Here is a 13,146-nt window from a genome sequence, read left to right on the forward strand (position 1 = left end):
GGATGTCCAATCCCTGAACCCCCACTGGGTCTCCTGAGCCCAGTGTCCAGGTTCCACCAGATGGTTAAGTGTGATGCTCCCCACACCCTTTGTTCTGGGTCCCCAGGATTGGGGTAGAGACAGGTCTGGGAGGGGGCTGGGGTTGGGAATGACTCTCTTAGGTGCTGAAGCTGTCCTCCAGCCCCCTCTGCTCTTCCCCAGTGCCCACACCCCACCCACGGCTCCCCAGGACCCCTTTCCTCTTTTGCAGAAGAAGCCCTCAGACCTTGACCCTCTCACAGGAATATCAGATGTTTGGGGTGAGGGTAAAGCAGCCCCTCCAAATCACAGTCCCTTTGCTCCCTTCTTGGAGAGGGAAGGCCTTCCTGCATTAGATAAGCTCGCTCACATGTTCCACTATTCTTGGGCTCAGCTGATCTCATCACAGTAAGAGAGGAGGCATCCATAGCTAGAGGAGGCCAGGGGGCCATCACATGAAATGCCCTGTGGACCACCCTACCTCTCAACATGTCTAGTGTCACTATCTGACTCCCAGCTAGTATGGTGCCCTGGGGTGCTCCAGGGTGCTGTCTGCTCTGGGCATGGGATCACAGTCAGCTCCCAGAGAAACGTCTGCATATCTGCGCCTAGGAGGGCATCCTTTATGCTTGATGAATGAAAGCGTCCCAATCAGCTACATCACAGATATATGAGTGGGCCTGGGGTCCCCTGCTTATCCCCAGGCATCCCTGTTCTGGTTTCAGCCAGGACACAGACCCCAGACGGAGTCTCAAATCTCCTTTTCCAGTGGGAAAAGAGCTCAGCTCAATACTATGGTGACAGTGAGGGATGAGGCAGAGGCTTCATCGCGGGGAGCAGGACAATGATAAATGAGCATGACCACAGCCCCTCTAGCGGACCTTTCCACAGGGCCAGGCACCCAGGTGTACTTTCCCTACAGGACCCCACTGAGTCCCTATAATAGCTCTGTCCCAATCAAAGGAGCAAACTGAGGCTCAGGGAAGTTTGGTGACATTCTCAAGACTCCCAACCCGTAAGTGGCCAAATCCCACTGGGCTGTGGAGGGGCAGGCTTCTCACCTTGTGGGTGGTGGCAAAAGCTCTGTACATGCCCAGGAACATGGAGACATAGCTGAGGTCTCTGTCTAGGAAGGCGGGCACCAGGTGTTCTACTCGCTTCCTCAGCAGCTCTGCCCGGTGGGGCCACACCACGCAGGTCTCCTTGCTCTTCACTGTTGAGGCCTTTTTACCCTGAGGTGGGACAGGGAAGACATGCAGTCAGCACTGTAGCCACCAGGAGGGTTGGGGGTTGGAGCCCAGAGCAAACCCCTGGGCTCTCGGTGACATGTGCAAAGAGGTAGGACAGGAGGGCCCACAGTAGACAAAAGGAGCAAGGTACCTGAGTGGTTCAGTCAGTTAAGGGTCCAACTCTTGGTTTCAGTTCAGGTCAAGATTTGAGCATCCTGAGATCCAGCCCCTCATCAGGCTCCGCACTTAGGGCAGAGTCTGCTTGAGGATTCTGTCTCTCCCCCGACCCCCTCTGTCTCTGTCTCTGTCTCAAATAAATAAATAATTAAATCTTTTTAAGGAAAAAGGATCTTGGCAACAATACAAGGATGTGAAGTGGAGGATGTCTGACCATGTTGGTATCTCAGGTCAGGTTGTTAGCTGAGTATTGACAGCACCTCCCTGCATTAACGGCATCGTCCCTGTGAGTTCTGACAGCATATCCCAGTCTTGAGAGGAGAACACAGAGACTGTTCCTTGGGTGGGACTGCTCAGGTTATTAGGGCGTGTGGTATGTTCAGTGCAGCACTGTGAGTTGGCAACAGAAGGGAATCACATCAAAGTCCTGCATCAGTGAGGGGCTCAATGGCTGGGGTGACTGATCGGCCTTCTGGAATGTTGTGCAGCACAGTGAGGCCCCTGTTCCTGACCCTGAGGGGTCCCCAGGGATGTGTTGTTTCGCAGCCCAATGGCAGAACAGCAGACATAGTACCATGAGCCCCATGTCCCTTTGGGGAAAAGTCCCCCGACTCACCATGATCTTGTGCAAGACTTGGGGAAGGTGGGGAAGGACTTTCAGGCCAACGGGGACACCAGGGAGCACTAGTTAGGAAAATGCATAGCACAGTGCAAAAGGACTCTAGACTGAATGTCATGAGACATGGTTTAAAGTCTCTTTTCTGCTATTCTTACAAATATGTCGAACAGTGACTCTGCATCTGGCCAAGGCCGGGTCAGGCCCCTGAGGGCAAGTTTGGGGAGGAGATGCGGAACCAGATTCATGTGGGAGCAGGAGTTTAGGAGGGAGCCCAGGGGAGGAGCAGGCTGGCTGCTGGGACCCGGGGCCCTTTTTGCTGCATCGGGGCCCCACCTGCACTCACCCTGAGCCAGCGCTGGGTTCTGTTGGCAGTGGGGACTCCTTCCTGTCCTTCAAGGAGGTGGGGCAGGGGATCCCATCGTTGAGCTCCTGCCCCACTTCCTGTGGGGAGCTCTGTAAAGACAGTGCCCGGCAGCCAGGCAGGAGGCCTCAGAGTCCTGTCTGGCTGCCTTTGCTGGTCCTCAGATCCAGGGGACTCCCTTCCAGACACGCCACACCGCAGGATGCACACAGCTCCACCATGGAGAGAAAAGTGACACAGCTTGAGGGCCTTGGATTCACTCTGGTACAGGTGAGAGGCGCCTCAGGGATCCTCTTTCCACCGCGCCCACCATGCCATCGGTGTGAACATGAAGGCATCACCAGGGTATCCACTGCCCTGCAACCCCCTCCAGCCCAGGGCAGGACCTCCCCACAATCCCTCTTTCCCTGAAACTGAAGAGGAAGGGATGGGGCTGTTCAGGGATGGCTTGGAGAGGTGGCCTGGCCAGGGCTAGTTCGCTTGGTGTTACCTTCCTGCACCTCCTGGCAAACGCCCTGAGGCATCGGGGGCGTGAGTTGAGCCAGTGTCTGCAGCAGGTGAAAAATCCCTCCACTGGGGTTTCTGAAGCCAGAGCCCCAGGAAGTGGGCAAGCAGTACGAGAACATCTCTCACAGTCGGATGTCTCCAGCCAAGTGAGCCTAATATGGGACTGCACTAGAATGCGGGTGCTTGGTGACAGGGGTTCCATGTTCTGTTGGGGTCTGTTGTCAAGTTTGTGATTTCACTGCCTGGGATCCGCTACCTGGGTCCACTCCTGGATTAGAACCTACACCAACAATGCTCTGGGCTGCTGGCTGCTCATCCCCTTTCTGCATACCATGCCACATCTGTACCCAGTGACACCAACACACCCCACTCCACAAGCCCCAGGGAAAGTCTGGGTGCAGCCAGGGCCGCAGCTTGGAAACACACCTGGGTTCTGACACAGCTCTCCATTCTTACCTGTTTTGACCCTGGATAAGCGATTGTGCCTGTCAGGGATGCTCTGTGTCTTGCCCATGCTATAGGCATTATTCTAGCATGTACTTCCTCCAGAAGTCCACAGGCAGAGGTGGGATAGTATCTATGAAATTGAAGGAGTGGTATCCCATGTAGACAATACCTCCAACTACATTTTCTTCCTTTCTCACCTTCTCTGAGCCTGCCCCTCCTCAGATCCCACCCCAGAGTCCTAATGGTGTGTGTGTGTGTGTGTGTGTGTGTGTGTGTGAGAGAGAGAGAGAGAGAGAGAGAGAGAGAGAGAGAGAGTTGGTGTGTGTGTGTATGTGCCCACAGGGACATGCACGGTCCTGTGGGCACATGTGTGTGCACCAGTGCTCACATTCTGCAGGTCCAGATGACAGTCCCACCTAGGGATGGATGAGAAATAGCTTCCCAAGGTCCTGGGCTGTTAATTTCCAAGGCAATCCTTGAGAAGGTATTGGAGCCTTGGCCTAGAAGGACTGAGCCCACCCTTACCCTAGACTCTGCCAGTCATGTGTCACGAGCCATTCCCTCCTTTCCTCTGGGTGACATGTGGACACGGGGGCACTCAGTGGTTTGCCTTGCCCTGGGCTCCTCTTCAGACAGGAACGTGCTGGAATGCCTCCTGTCTAGGATGTCGATGCTTATCCTCACCCCTGTACCATTTCCATGTCTACAGCCAGTTACAAAACACAACCTTTTCCGGAGCTCCCAGTGAATAGTGAGGTGCGGCCATGACCCCAACTTTGAGGACATTCACAGAGCTGGGTTCATGCCTGGTTCTGCCTTTACCAGTCTGTGATTCCAGGCAAGGCACTGACCCTGCTGGGGTGTTCCCCTTCTCCCCTCAGTGGCTCCCTGTGATCCCCAGCTCATGTAGATACATCCTTGTGTAACCCCCTCCCCTGGAATGTGGTCTGGACTTAGTGAACACTTCCATGCCACAAAAGATGGCAGCATGACCAAAGCCCTTTCTGAGATTTGGTTTGAATAGCTCAGTGCCCAGCCACGTGCTCACTCTGACCTGTGTCCTCTCTCAGATCCCCACACTGGGGAACAAGCCCCTATGGGGAACCATGACACAGACACAAGCACGTAGCCTAATCCTGAGCGTCAACAACAGACAGAGAAGAACTGAGGCCTTCGATAGGGACTGAATCCTGCCAACACCCCCTGAGGGAACTGAGGTTCTAAGTGAAGCAGGTCCTGCTTAGGGATTGACAACAACCCCAACCTCCTGAGAGGCTCCGCCAGGAGCCCCCAGCTGAGCACTGCTGGATTCCTGGTCCCCTGAGACGGTGAGACAGTAAATGTTTTCTGATCAAGCCACTGAGTGTGGGGAAATGGGGTCCCACAGCAGGAGGAGCAGGGCACTGAGACTGTCGAGCTGGCCCGGCCCTGCCCCTCCTACCTCCTGTCTAACCTCCACTCTGGCAACATCAAGTTCTGCCTCCAGCAATCTTCTGCACCATGGTGCTCTCTGCCGGGCGACATAGACTCGGATTGGTGCAGGACTGGCTCCTCCTCCTCCTGCTGTAGGAAATCTCACTGTGGCCTCAGGTCAGCCTTTTCAGACCCCTCACCTGGTGGGAGTTCAGGACCCAGTTGTAGCACCTTGCTCTTTTTCTATAGAGCAAATGCTCTTTTCATTCACGGTTTTGTTTCATGTTTTGTCCATCTTTCCCTCTAGACCCTGAGCTCCTAGCGGGAGGACCTGGTTGGCTTAGCAGCATTGGCACTGAGTGCGCAGGGCCCAGTGGCTGAAAGAACAGGTGAGAGGATCCATCCCACCACTGACCAGCTCAGTTGTTAGAGCCTAATTGGCCTTGGTCATTTGTAAATACTTTTGTTTTCTTTTGTTTTGTTTTCTAAGTAAACTCTGTGCCCATCGTGGGACTCGAACTCAGACCCTGAGATCAACAGCCACATGCCCTACTGACTGAGCCAGCCAGGACTACCTATCCATTGAAAATTGCCGTATGTCATTAGGCCTGGATAAAATAGATCCTAGAGGACTGGACTTGTTTGCAGAGAAACACATTTCTTTTATTTCTGCTTTTTTTTGTTTTGTTTTGTTTTGTTTTTGCTGGCTGCTTAGATTTTATGTTCCACTTGATGCAAGGTGCACAGTTAAGGAGGTGTCAAGAAAACTCATCTGTGGCTTGGATAGTAAAGAGTGGGGTTATTTTTGGACATTTTTAAATGTCCATGCACTAGGTGGATAACTATTTAAGTTAACTCAGTGATTTCCACATTTGGTAGCTATATTACATTATGCTGAATTACCAAATAACTCCCCTAATTTCAGTAGCGAGTCAACATAGATATCCCCACAGGACAGTGCTGAGTGGCTGTTCAGATCGGAGACTGAACTCCTTCGTGTGGTCATTCAGGACCCCAGAGTCCCTCCACCATGGGTCTTCTCCCTCCCTTGGAGGTCCCCTTGTGCTGACAAGGGGAAAGAGGACAAAGAAACATGCACGGCAGGGTGTTTCCAGCCTGGTCTAGAAGGCCTAAAATGTCTACCGTGATGCTCATTCTTTGTTTTAAAGGCAAGGATTTGTAAATAGTGGTGTATAAGAAACCATTTCCCACAAAACATAGAAAATGCATCTCTAGATCTTCACCACAAAAAATACAAAAGGTAATTCTTCCTACTGAAGGAAAATTTTCTACTTAAAGTACAGTCTGTATGAAGGAAAGCAGAGTAAAAATGTGTGTGTGTGTGCGTGTGTGTGTGTGTGTGGTGAAGGAAGTCACAGGTAACCAAGAATTATCTATAGGGTTGTTTCCTGAAGCTGTGAAAATAGAGTAAATAGGTTTTAAACACAGAATAAACCAAAGTAAAACTTGTAACAGAGAATAAGAGAAACTTTGGCATAATTTGTTAATCTTGGCTGAGCGTATACATTCCATGTCAGAAGTGTTCCCTACCACATGAGGTACCTGGATGTATTGTGAGGGTTCAGAAATACTGACCATTTTGCTGTAGGGACAGCCAGGGGGATCCGGGCTGGCTAAACTCCCTGTACCCGTCATCTCTGGGTATATCTGTTTGTTCCTGTGCACGGCACTAATATTAAAGTTTTCTCCATGTGACATAATGTACAAAAGTTTAGGAAATGCTTTTCCAAATCAGGGATAATCCTTCTAAAACTGAAAATGGTAAACTGAACATGGTTAATAAATCTGTGAAGTCCAAGAAAGGTAAAGAGATACTCTAAGACTACCTACCCATTGAAAATTGCCGTATGTCATTAGGCCTGGATAAAATAGATCCTAGAGGACTGGACTTGTTTGCAGAGAAACACGTTTCTTTTATTTCTGCTTTTTGTTTTGTTTTGTTTTTGCTGGCTGCTTAGAGTTTATGTTCCACTTGATGCAAGGCGCACAGTTAAGGAGGTGTCAAGAAAACTCATCTGTGGCTTGGATAGTAAAGAGTGGGGTTCTCTCAACTTCCTTTTTGGTGGTTTGCTATTTTGACATAAAAGCACCCAAGTGTTTCTGCTTCTTGCAGCCTGCCCAGTTCAAGGGGTGGGACAGGGTAGGGTGGGGAGCGAGGGACCTCTGAAGAGCCGAGCACCTTCGGAAGTGTGGTGGCTGGTGGTGGCCACTCAGGATGGGGTCTGGCATTGACTTTGCTGGGTCTCTGGTCTGGAGGGTGGCTGTCAGGTTCCTTGCATCTTCCTGAGCCAGGTCACAGGTGATCCTGCTGATGAACGATGAACACTGGGGGAGATACTGATTTGTTTCTTTTAATCTTTGAAAAGTCCTGGAGAATAAGAGAGATGTGAATTGGGAAAATATCTCAAAATTCAAAAAGGTTAGGAGTTTTAACCAGAAAGTTTGACATCAATCCCTTCTGCATTTCTATAATGGTTACACTAGATGAGGGCTTGTAGTATTTAGTAAAGTAAGCAGTGAGTGCAGGCAAGGAGTAGTGGAGAGGAGAATGCATGCTTGTTGTCAGGGTTCATGCTGCCACAGAGGTCCAATTTATTTATTTAAGAAATCCCTACACCCAACATGGAGCTCGAACTCACAACCCTGAGTTCAAGAGCCGCATGCTCTGCTGACCCAGCCAACCAGGTGCCCCCACCTGTCAGATTTCTAAAGATCTAAAAATTGGTTAATACTTGAGGATGCAAAAAAACAGGCATGCCTCTCTGATACTGGTGAGAATATAAATTTTTCCTTTGCCTTTGGAGGGCAATTTGGCAATATCTATCAGAAGTACAAATGTCTATATCCTTTGAAACAACTTCCCCATTTCTAAGAATTTCTTCTTTTTTTAAAGATTTTATTTATTTATTTGACAGAGAGAGACACAGCGAGAGAGGGAACACAAGCAGGGGGAGTGGGAGAGGGAGAAGCAGGCTTCCCGTTGAGCAGGGAGCCCGATGCAGGGCTCGATCCCAGGACCCTGGGATCATGACCCGAGCCGAAGGCAGATGTCCAGCCAACTGAGCCACCCAGGTGCCCCATCGAAGAATTTATTCTTTAGCTATGTGCACACATCTAAAAAGTACAAGGTGATTTATTGTGGAATTTTTGTGGTGGCAAAGAATAGGCAATAACCTAAATATCCCTCAGTAAGACATTACTGATTAAAAAACTTAGTGAACATCCATGCAAAAGAACACACTGTAGCCATAAAAACGAAGACCTATGATAATGTGATTTTTAATAAGAAATATATATTGGTCTTCATTCTCAGTTCTGGCGTAGAGTATGTTCAATTAGCCAACATATAGTACATCATTAGTTTTTTTTTTTTTATTGTTGTGTGTGTGGTTTTCTTTTTCTTTTTTCTTTTTTAATTGAAGGTCCCTTACTGGTCCTGCTTCCATGGGTGGCCAAAACCAGGGGAAAAGGGGAGGGGAACCAGGCGGCGCAAGGAGGGGTCATCTCCACAACATTCCATTTATACACAGAACTAAACAGACAAGCACAGAGTCACTATTGCGGTTAGAAGTTGGCAGCATGGGAAAAGGGAGGAACAGGTGGGGAATTGGGGTGTCGTTAAAAAAATACAGGCCCCCCCCAAACTGAGGTGCCTGGGGGGAACTTGGTCTGCTTCAACCCAAGAGAAATCAGAAGATCAAAAGCAGTTTGGGAAGGCCAGAACCGTCAGGGATGGAGGGAGGAGGAAGGTCCAGGGGGTGAGGGGGGGCTGTTTGGCAACTGGGGTGAAGGGATTGCCCTCCCCCTGCTGGGATCCCCCCAGCCCCTCTGGTCTGGCAGGAAGGGGGCAGCCTGCAACCCCCATGGGCAGGTCTGGGGCTGCCAGATGCTCCAGGCAGGGGGCTGGAGGGGGCTCACAAAGGTTTGCCCTCCAGGGAGATGACAGCACTGCCCCCCAGTTTCTCTGCCAGGGTGCAGCGGTCCTTGACCTCCTCGTAGCAGTTTGCTTGTAATTCATGCTCGATCCCCGTCAGCTTTTTCTTGATGGCATCCTTGGAGCTGGCATAAATCATTTTGCTCTTAAGGGGTGCAGACTCAGGTGCCCAGAAGATAAACACCAGATCCTCCTTCTTGCTCTCCTTGGTCTCATAGGTTGCGTCATAGAGGGCATAGCGGCAGTTCTTGTCTGGCAGCATCTTGACAAAGGTGGCGTAGGGGTCGTCTACAGTCTGGCACACATCACCTACCAGGATCTCCTTGCCCTCCTCCAGGATGATGTTCTTCTTGTCCTCGCTCAGGCAGAAGAGTACCGCCTTCTTGCGCTTCTTCACCTCCTCCGGTGTCGAGGACTTGCGCACCTTCATGTCATTGAACACTTCGATGACACCGTCAGAGACCACCACGCTGGAGGCCTTTACCGACAGGCGCATCAGCCCCCTCCGCTGCCGGCCGGAGCCTGGACGAATTACACAACGTTCAGTTCTCGTAGCCCATGTTTCCGGAAGCGAAAGCATCATTAGTTTTTGATGTTGTGTTCAACAATTCATTCATTGTGTATAACACCCAGTGCTCATCACAACGTGTGCCCTCCTTAAAAACCCATCCCCCAGTTACCCCATACCCCCAACCGCCTCCCTTCTGTAACCCTCAGTTTGGTTCCTGGAATCCAGAGTCTCTCATGGTTTGTCTCCCTCTCTGATTTCTTCCCATTCAGTTTTCCCTTCCTTCCCCTAATGTCCTCCACGCTATTGCTTATGTTCCACATATGAGTGAAACCATATGAAATTGTCTTTCTCTGCTTGACTTATTTCACTCAGCATAATCTCCTCCAGTTCCATCCATGCTCATTCTATCTTTTTTTCTCTTTCTCTCTAAAGACGACAAAAAAAGGAATGTATTAGAGTTTTTCAACTTTTAACAACATCCTACGATTTTAATTTGACTAGTTCTAGAGATTACATTCTGATCTGCTTTCAAAAAAAAATGGACTCAATAACAATGCAAACATGCTTAAATGTAACTCTGTTTTCTTCCTTTTCCTTTCATAGCAGTGGGAATAGCCTCTATAACACAAAATCATGACCAATTTCAAAACCACAGACTTACTACTTAGAGACACGTTTGTCCTAGCTCTGAAGGAACTTCTCTCACCCACCGATGGATAGCATGAACCAGTGAGCCCTGGGGAGAGATAATTTTCTCTCCTTTTTTAGCATAAATAAAAAAGCCTCGTGTCTCTGTGGAATCACTGTAGCTGGTTTCTGTGATGAAGGGGACTGCTTCACTCCAGAAAGAGACAGATGAGAGCCAGATTTGGGAGAAGACAGTGTGATGTGGCTGTTATCTGGGGGTGGAGGGTGTTGGTGCCAAATAACTTGAGTTGTTAGATGTTCCCTTTTTTGTCAATGTGGCAATGACTCTGCTGAGAACGATATAATTGCACACAGAAATGGAAATAAAGTGGGGGGTGTTAACAGATAAGCCATGACCATTGTGCTCAGTGTTTTTGATCCTAGTTCAGGAAGTATCTAAACTGGCTAATACCCCATTATTAGAGACCACAAATGCTTCCGGAGGAGACATTATTCTGAAGATTATATCCATTACTGAATATATATGCATTATATATGTGTGTGTGTGTGTGTGTGTGTGTGTATCTATATATCTATATATCTGTAAGATTTCTTTATTTGAGAGAGAGAGAGAGGGAGTGGGGCTAGGGCTGGAGGCAGAGAATCCCAAGCAGACTCTGTGCTGAGTGTGGAACCTGACCTGGGGCTTGATCTCATGACCCTGAGTTCACGACCTGAGCCAAAACCAAGAGTCCCACACTTAAACAACTGCGCCACCCAGGCATCCCTATATTATATAATTTTATCAACATCTACATTCTTGAAAATATCTGTGAAGTGCTTATTTGTGGCAACTATGGAAACAGAAGCAAATTAAGGTATGATTCTAGTCTATCCCTACTCCTATCCTGAGATAAGTTGTCCAACTAATTTGAAAACAAAATCATTAGCAATTTTTTTAAAAAAATTGCTTTCATTGGCTTCACCACCTGGATTCTGACAAACATATACAGAATTGTGGGCACAAATATTCATTCCAATATAAATAATGTGTTTATAGGCAAGAATTATAATGATGATTCCATGGGAGAGAATGGCAGTGTGGAAGAGGGAAGAATCTAGAAATCAATGCCACAAAGAGCTAGCTTCAAATCCTAACTCTGCCTCTTACTAATTGAGTGATCTTGGGAGATTTGCTTCACTTTTCCAAGCTTTATTTTTCTTACTGAAAATTGAAAATGGTAATATTTCTCTTTTATGGGATTGATATAAAGATGAATACATTCATGAAACTCTATGTGTAGCTTGTATATATAATTAAAATAGATGTATTAAAATGGGAATTATTTATTTATTTATTTATTTATTTATTTATTTATTTATTTATTTATTTATTTTACAAGAGAACAAATCTACACCTTTATTTACTTTTCATTAAATTTAAATCCTTGAGGGGTACAGCATCACACGGATTCTGTGGCCAATGGCTTTAGCAGGAAGGTTGCTTCGGAATTTGGCACGAACCATGCCACTGTTTCCATGAGCACGAGTTACTTTTCCCCAGATTACTCTGGTTTTGTTTGGTTTGCCACCAGGAGTCACTGTGTTGTTCTTTGCTTTGTACACATAAGCACATCTCTTGCCTAGATAGAATTCCGTTTCAACTCGAGCACAAACACCTTCGATTTTAAGAAGAGCTGTGTGCTCCCTCTGGTTCCGGAGACCCCGCTTATAGCCAGCAAAAATGGCCTTGGACCACAGCCTTCCAGACATTATTTGGCGTTATAGGAGTCCTGTTCCCAGCAGGCCTCCACAGGCTCCAAGATGGCCATAATTTAGTTATTTAAATAATTAAATCCATATAGTTAAATATGAATCTTGCTCTTTGATGAGTAGTCAATAAAGACAGTGTTTAGGAGAGTTTACTGTGTGAAATGTTGATGAACACATGGAAGATTGCAGTGAGGAAGTTCTACTAATGTCTTCACCTCAGTACTTCCTGAATTTAGCCAGGGCTCTTGGAAACTAGGCTAACAATGACAAAGAAGGTTGTGGTGTGAACAAATCTGACTGTGGGCTCTGCTGTGGAGTCTGGTTATGGTTGGGGGATCTGAGTTCTAGCCTGCCACCCACTAGCTGTGTGATTTTGAACAGTTGCCTTCACCTTTTTTGCTTTCAGTCCTTCATTTATAAAATCAAGGAGTTACATTAGAGTCCTCTAGGATACCTTCCAGCTCTAACATTATGTTTTTATGAAGGTGAGATGCTGAGTGCAGAATTAAATATGCTAAAGTTTTCACATTTGGTTTGGCTATCTTTCAACTCATGAGCATTCTTTGCATGAAATTCTTGTGCCCATCTTTCCATTATTCCATACAATTTTACTCTTCTCTTTCTTCAGTGGAATGCAGACCTGCTATCTTTCAAGTTCTAGAGTCCTCTGATGATCTTTCTTTTTTTTTTTTAATTTTTTTATTGTTATGTTAATCACCATATATTACATCATTAGTTTTTGGTGCAGTGTTCCATGATTCATTGTTTGTTCATAACACCCAGTGCTCCATGCAGAACGTGCCCTCCTCAATACCCATCACCAGGATAACCCATCCCCCTCACCCCCCTCCCCTCTAGAACCCTCAGTTTGTTTTTCAGAGTCCATCATCTCTCATGGTTCGTCTCCCCCTCTGACATACTCCCCTTTTCTTCCTCTCCTGTTATCTTCTTCTTTTTCTTTTTTCTTAAAATATGTTGCGTTATTTGTTTCAGAAGTACAGATCTGTGATTCAACAGTCTTGCACAATTCACAGTGCTCACCGTAGCACATACCCTCCCCAATGTCTATCACCCAGCCACCCCATCCCTCCCACCCCCAACCACTCCAGTAACACTCAGTTTGTTTCCTGAGATTAAGAATTCCTCATATCAGTGAGGTCATGTGATACATGTCTTTCTCTGATTGACTTATTTCACTCAGCATAACACCCTCCAGTTCCATCCACGTCGTTGCAAATGGCAAGATCTCATTCCTTTTGATGGCTGCATAATATTCCATTGTGTATATATACCACATCTTCTTTATCCATTCATCTGTCGATGGGCATCTTGGCTCTTTCCACAGTTTGGCTATTGTGGACATTGCTGCTATAAACATTGGGGTACACGTACCCCTTCGGGTCCCTACATTTGTATCTTTGGGGTAAATACCTAGTAGTGCAATTGCTGGATCGAACGGTAGCTCTAATTTCAACTGTTTGAGGAACCTCCATACTGTTTTCCAGAGTG

At 47.5% G+C, this 13,146-nt stretch overlaps 2 pseudogenes; both read right to left on the minus strand.

Moving 5' to 3' along the window:
- Positions 1–8,325: 8,325 nt before the first annotated feature.
- On the minus strand, positions 8,326–9,265 carry LOC112822625 (cofilin-1 pseudogene; annotated as a pseudogene).
- Positions 9,266–11,268: 2,003 nt separating this feature from the next.
- LOC112821814 (large ribosomal subunit protein eL33 pseudogene) lies at positions 11,269–11,687 on the minus strand (annotated as a pseudogene).
- Between the last annotated feature and the right edge of the window lie 1,459 nt (positions 11,688–13,146).

This window comes from Callorhinus ursinus, unplaced genomic scaffold, assembly GCF_003265705.2.
Source record: "Callorhinus ursinus isolate GAN/ISIS: 27379988/994484 unplaced genomic scaffold, GSC_fseal_2.0 scaffold8, whole genome shotgun sequence".
In the NCBI taxonomy this organism is placed as follows: Eukaryota; Metazoa; Chordata; class Mammalia; order Carnivora; family Otariidae; genus Callorhinus; species Callorhinus ursinus.